The sequence below is a fragment of the Spermophilus citellus genome (genome assembly GCF_964194105.1).
Source record: "Spermophilus citellus genome assembly, chromosome: 4".
Taxonomy (NCBI): Eukaryota; Metazoa; Chordata; class Mammalia; order Rodentia; family Sciuridae; genus Spermophilus; species Spermophilus citellus.
The window spans coordinates 63,521,638-63,528,738 of record NC_138185.1 but is presented as its reverse complement, the minus strand read 5'-3'; positions in this window follow the sequence as shown (position 1 = coordinate 63,528,738).

The window sequence follows — 7,101 nt, the reverse complement described above, 5'->3', positions numbered from 1 at the left end:
TCAATGGACCTTTATTTATTTTTATTTTTTTAAATTTTTTTATTGGTTGTTCACAACATTACAAAGCTCTTGACATATCATATTTCATACATTAGATTGAAGTGGGTTATGAACCCCCAATTTTACCCCAAATGCAGATTGCAGAATCATGTCGGTTACACATCCACAATTTTACATAATGCTTTATTTTATTCATTTATTTATATGTGGTGCTGAGAATCAAACCCAGTGTCTCACACATGCTAGGCAAGTGCTCTACCACTGAGCCCAAGCCCCAGCCCCTGCCCCTGATGTATTTCTTTGAATGTGTCCTATCTGTAATGGTGCATGACTGTGTTGAGCAATGGGCGGGTGACTTTACTGCCTCCCTGAATCAAAAGCCCCAAAGGGGTTGAGAACAAAGCTGAAGGTGCTGGCTTGGGAAGACACTGGTTGTTGGATTCTGTGGACCTGATAATTGCCTATCCTTGTACTTCTCTCTGGAAAGGAAGGATTCCCTCACATATACATATAAAGTGTACTTTAGCTGCATAGGTTTTTGCTATTATTTGGGCAATGTTAGCTGTTCCAGCGGATTAATTCCACTTCCCAATAGATTAAAACAATAAACATCTCTCTCAGATTCCCCAGCAAGCTGGTTGGGAAGCTCTTGATGTGGCTTTTCAGAGCCTAGGCTCCTTCTGTCTTGTGACTCTGACATCTGCCAGGTCCCGAGTGGTTTTCACTCATCTGATGGGTTGAGAAGAGGGACTGTGTTTCTTAATCACTGGCTTAGAGAGACACCACCATCACAGAGTGACATAGAGTGACACCATCATCACACCACAGAACTAGTCCTGCCTAGAAACAGGACGGAGATACAGTTCCTGTTGGGCAGCCTCTTCTTGAAATCAACAATACACTATGGAGGGGGATCACTCTTCTATGATAATCAGTCAACCATTTTATTTTATTTAAAATTTTTTATTTGTTCTTTTTAGTTATACATGACAGTAGTATGTATTTTGACATATTATACATACATGGAGTATAACTTCCCATTTTTGTGGTTGTGAATGATGTGGAGTCACACTGGTTGTATATTCATATAAACACACAGGAAATGTATGTCTGATTCATTCTATCTTTCCCATTTCCATCACCCTTCCCTTCCCCGGACTCCTTCCTGTCCAATCTGGTGAATCTCCCCCACTTACCCCCACCCATGTGTCTATTGTGAGTCAGCACCTGCATATCAGAGAGAACATTAGGTCTTTGGTTTTTTGAATTGGCTTATTTCACTTAGCATGATAGCTCCAGTTCCATCCATTTATGGGCAAATGCCATAATTTCATTCTTCTTTATGGCTGAGTAATATTCCATTGTATACATATACCACATTGTCTTTATCCATTCATCTGTTGAAGGGCACCTGGATAGGCTCCATACAGCTTAGCTATTGTGAATTGAGCTGCTATAAACATTGTTGTGGCTGTGTCACTATAGTGTGTTGACTTAAAGTCCTCTTTAGTCAACCATTTAAAAAGGTATACTCACTCAAATGACTTTGGATCTTGGAAAACTTCAACATTTAATCTCATCGAGTCACTTTCCATAGGGATGCAGGCACATTAATGTTTATAGCAGCAGAATTCACAACAGTCAAGGTATGGAATAAACCTAGGTTCCTGTCAACAGATGAATTAATCTAAAACAATGTGGTATATTTACACAATGGAGTACTACTCAGCCATAAAGAAGAATGACATTATGGCTTTTGCTGGCAAATAGATGGAACTGGAGACTATCATGCTAAGTGAAATAAGGCAGACCCAGAATTTCAAAAGTTAAATGTTTTCTCTGATATGCAGAAGCTAGTCCAAACTAAGAAAACAAAAACAACAAACAAACAAACAAAAAACCCAAACAAAACAAACAAAACCAGAAAGACAGAAAAGAGGGGGATTCCATCAAAATAGAAGAGAGATCTATGGAATAGAGGAAAGGGATTTAGGGAGAAGGAGGAGGGACAGGATAAAAGAAGAAGAGTAGAATAGATCTGATCTCACTTTCCTATGTACATGGATGAATATACCACAGTGCTCTCACCATCGTGCACATCCACAAGGCACTAATTAAAACAACAACAACTATAAGTAAACAGCAGAAAGATCTGTAGTGGGAAGGGGAAAGAGAGAGGAAAGAGGGGAGGGAAAGGGGAAGTACTGGGGATTGAATCAGAGCAAATTATACTCCATGCTTTTATAATTATGTCAAAATGAATCCTAATGTTTTATATATAAAACTAAAAAGAACTAATTAAAAATGTCATTTTCCAACTCTAGCAATGGAAACTGCAAGAAAGAGAGATCATTTGGAGTCACTCAGAGGGAAAGTTGGGATTCCGATTTGCCACCACGAAGCTTCCTCCTTGTTCTGCACAAGCCATCAATGTACAGAGTGTGGAAGTCCATCTATCAGTCAGGAAGAGCTTTTGAAAGGTACAATTCCTCCAAGCATTGAAATAATGCAAATATATGTGTTTCCAAATATTATTAATATAATTTAACACCTTTTTGTGTAAGAAGTAGCTATACCTCTAGTAAATTGCTGGTGGAATTTTTAATTGTCTTAGCCATTTGGAGAAGAAACTAGCATTATATCTTAAAGTTGAAGGTGCTGGCATCCTCTGACCCAGCAATTCCATTAGTGTCATCAATAAGGATTTATTTCCAATCAGCAAACCCAGAAAAACCAAATTGTGCAAATAATGGCATATATAAGTGGCTCCCAGTGGTTTCATTTTTCAATCAGATGATATTTGAAAAGCAGGGAAAATTGATCAAGTTCATATGAAAGAAAAAAATCGATTCTGGAATACTGCTGTCGGTAGCTGAGCACGCACATCGACAGCAAGTGTTGAAATGGTGGAGACCATGCTGTATGCCTCAGAGATTCTCAGGGCAAGTTTTTTTTTGAGAGTCAGCCTTTGGAATTACAATAGTGGCGTATATAGTAAATTTTCTTTTAATTTTTTTGCAGCGCTGGGTATTAATTTTTTTTGCAGGGCCTCATGCATGGGAGACAAGCACTCTACCACCAAGCTACACACCAGCCCAGTATTCTCTTCTACAATCACGTATCTGAGGACTTCCCCTCTTCAGAATCTGCTGGAAGTATAAAATGTATACAAAATAAAATAGGCCTTTGAGCAGCAGAAACATGTCACAGATGTCAAGAGCTAAAGCTCCTGAGTTTCACCGTGAGGCTTCCTCACACACTGTCACTGTGAGCTTATTGAATTTTGTTTTGTGTTTTTCCCTAATAAGCTTGGCTAGCTGTTTCCTCTTGCAAGCTGTTCTAGAAGTAGTAATCCAGAAATGTGTATATGTGTGTGTGTTCCCCCCGAATGATCGTTCTTGATGGGGGGGTGAGTTTGCCCCTCGCTACAGGGACATTTGGCAATGTCTGGAGGCCTCTTTGGCTTAACTGAATAGGAAGCGAGAGTTGCTACTGGCATCTCGGAGGAAGAAGACAGGTTTGCTGATAAATGCACAGGAAGGTCCCCTTACCAGAACTAAGAATTATCCACCCCCAAACTGGGCTTGCAAGGACACCAGTGAGGTATGTGTGTGGTAACTTACAAACTAACAGTGGAGTAGAGGAAGAAACATGAAAAAAAAAAAAAAAAAGAAAGAAAGACACAGGCACTTAAAAAAATAAAATTTACAAAAGCATGTTAGTGTTGCACCTTTTAGCATGGAGGCAAAGAATTGTATGCATGCCAGCAACCCCCAGACTATCGCTGTATTTGGACATTGAGTCATAATAGCTGTTCCAATAATGTTAATATATTCAGCTTAATAAAACAGGTGGGGGATGTTTATTACCTGCAGCTAAGCAGGGACTGTGGATGGCAAAGAATGGCATCCAAGATAAACAGACTTCTCTACACTCTGCCTGGAGCTAAGGGACTGTTTGCTACCAGTGTATTAGAGGCAGAATTTATGTAGGAAAGTACCTGTATTAAGGAGTCTCCATTCTGCTGCTGTGTGACCTTGGGTGGTCTTAAATCTTTTGTTTCTGCAGGGAATTATAATGCCTTCTATGCTCAGAGTTACAAAGACTAAATAAAAATATTTGTGAACTGTTACATAGAAAAAACTCAATAATGAGAGCTCTTATTACTATAGTAAATACATAATAAATAATTTCTAATAATAAAATGTGTTTTATATTTAGAATATATTTATATAAAAACACAAAATAATGAATAAACCCCAGTTCTTTAAAATTCAATGCTCTGACATCTAGACATTCTGATATTTTGGTATTTGACAAATATGTAGTAACTGGCTTAGTCTCAATGGCTTGACTTCTGGTGGTGGTCTCCCTCACCCAACGCACAGTCAGTTGGGGGGGAAGTTTCTGGAACATCATCAACGGGGGAAAGAATCTCTAAATCAGACAGTCCTCAGGGATTGTATTAAGGCTAAAAATAAATAAATAAACCTGACATGGAACAATGGGTTGCTTTATTTTATTGGACTTCCTTTACCCAATACCAATTCAAGGCTTGCCTAACCTTGCTCCTAAAGGGCAAGGCAGCCCCACAGGAAGTGCACACTGTCCTGTCCCTTCTAACAGAGAAAAACCAACATTGTTGGAGCAGTCATGCATCCAGGACATGTGCATACGCACCCGTGACTAGCTCTCCTTCAATTCTGAGCCTCTTACCGCTTCATCTTCAGACAGCACTGGGCGAGTATCCCGACTTCGGTGCTTGCTAACTGTATGCAGTTCAATAACAACTCATGTCTTGCAAAGAAGCAAGTTATTTTATCTCTAAGCCTCAGGTTCCTCCCCTGTATAATAGGGGTAGTAATAGTTTCTATTTCACAGGGTCATTGTTTAATACACAGTAAACATATTATTAAATAAAAATTAAATGCTTGCATTCAATAACTAATAGATATTAGCTGTGAGTTGTTATATATAGGAGCTTAAATGCTAGCCATTCTTTTTATTATTAATTGGGATTGCTTTGGATGAAGATCTTATTGATTATCACCATGATAATTTTGGTCCTAGGTGGCAATGATCTTCAGAATGGTTCATCTATTGGACTTATAGTAGTTTTAAATTCTCAAAAGTTAAATAAGTAAATTTGGGCTGAGAATGTAGATCATTGGTAGAATACTTGCCTAGCATGTGTGAGGCCCTGGGTTTGATCCCTATGCACTGAAAAAGAAAATAAAGTTGAGTAAATTTTGCTTTTAATAAGAAATGAGAAAAATTTTCCTTTAAAACAAAATACAAACAATATCGTTTTTAATACAGTTACAGTTTGGATAGTGAACATTATCAAATAGAAGAAATTGCTGTAGAAGTGACAAGCTCATTGTTTAAATCCTTTCATAGTTTTATGCTGGCAAAAGAAATATATTTTGTTATATCCCACATGTCATTTAGAATATTCTGGGCTCTTAGTTTTTTTTTCTTCTATATTACTCTCTGTTTTAGAAGATGTGAACAGCAAGGGTGCTCATTGGCATAAGCCTGATATCCTTGGTGCAATCCTCTGACTCTGTTACTATAATGCATGATTTTTGAGGTCTGCATATATAAAAGCCAGAACTTGTCTCAATTGGGACAAACTTTGATTTTTTGGCTACCTGAGCAGATAAAGATGAGATAGCAGGAAAGGCAGAGTTGTAGGTAGTAATGATTCCTTGCTTTGGGGCTTAGACCTGGGCCATCTTCTCTTTTAATACTGACTTGCTGAGGGATTTAATTCTGTCAGCTGGGTTTATTTCATTACTGCAGCTTTTTGTTCCCTGACTGTCCCCAACTGGCTACAAATTGGAGGGTTCCTCCACCCTTCAGGTTCAATAATTTGCTAGAACAACTCACAGAACTCAGGGAAACACCATATTGTACCATTGCAGTTTACTAAGAAAGACACAAACCAGGACCAGCCAAATGAAGAGATGCAAAGCATGAGGTCTGAGGATTTCCCAAACGTGAGGCTTCTGCATCCTCAGTCCACATCTAACGCTGCCTCTTCACTTGGACTTGCTGATGTCCAATGGGTGACAGGAATGAGATGAAGAGGCTCGGCACTTCTGTTTTCATATTACATCTACCCCTTTGGTGCCTTAACTTTTGGGTCTGATTCTACCTGACTTTGCATGTAGACATGTTGATTGCCCATGGGAACTGATATGTTTTCTTCCACCCCCATTCTTGTGCTTTTTCAGCAGCAGTAGCAGCCCAAGCACCTGAAAGTCTATCAGAAGTCCCAGATAGAGCCTCAGGCCAGGATGTTTGCACAGGATGATGGCACCAGCAGCAAGAGTAGCCTAGCAATTCCTGGGAAAAGTTGACCATGACTGCCCAGTGGTATGAATCTCATGCAGAAAGAAACTTCTTTTGGAACCGTGCCCCTGGCTGGTAGAAAACTATAGGACTTTAGCTCACCCTAGCACATCAATAAATGCTGACATGTCCCTTTGTTTTGGGAGCGCCCTGGTCCTTTGATCAGCACTCTCTCCCTTCCCTGAAGCCCCAGTTGCAGTTTTGCCCATATGTTCCCACTCACTTGACTGGATTTTGTTTCTCCCATCACCCAGTCAGAAGTCCGTCTCCACTCTGGGGACCCTGGTACTAGAGGCTGATGCCTGGACTGAAGAGAGTCTGGCGGAAGATGGTGTCCTCAACCTTTGACATGGGACTGAACTCCAGGTACCAGGATTGCATTGCGCTGATCCACTTGTCAAGGCTTCAGACTGAGAAGTCATCCATCGTTTCTTCCTTCTGCTCCCCGACCACAACCAATCTACCCCAAAGTCCTGTAGTTTCTGCCTCCAAAACGTAGCCCAAACCCATCCACTTCTCCCCATCTCTGCTGCCACCACCTCAGCCCAAGCCATTGGCCTTTCTCACCTGAACAATTGTGTGGCCACTTCTTTGGTCTTCCTCCCTCCACTTATGCCCCTTAGAGCCACTCTTGATTCTCAGGCTGTTCTTTAGAAACATAAATCAGTTAGTGACATGCCTCTGGAACAAGGCTCCCATAGTTATCTCCAAGACCTGGAATAAAATTCGGATTTCTTCCTAAGG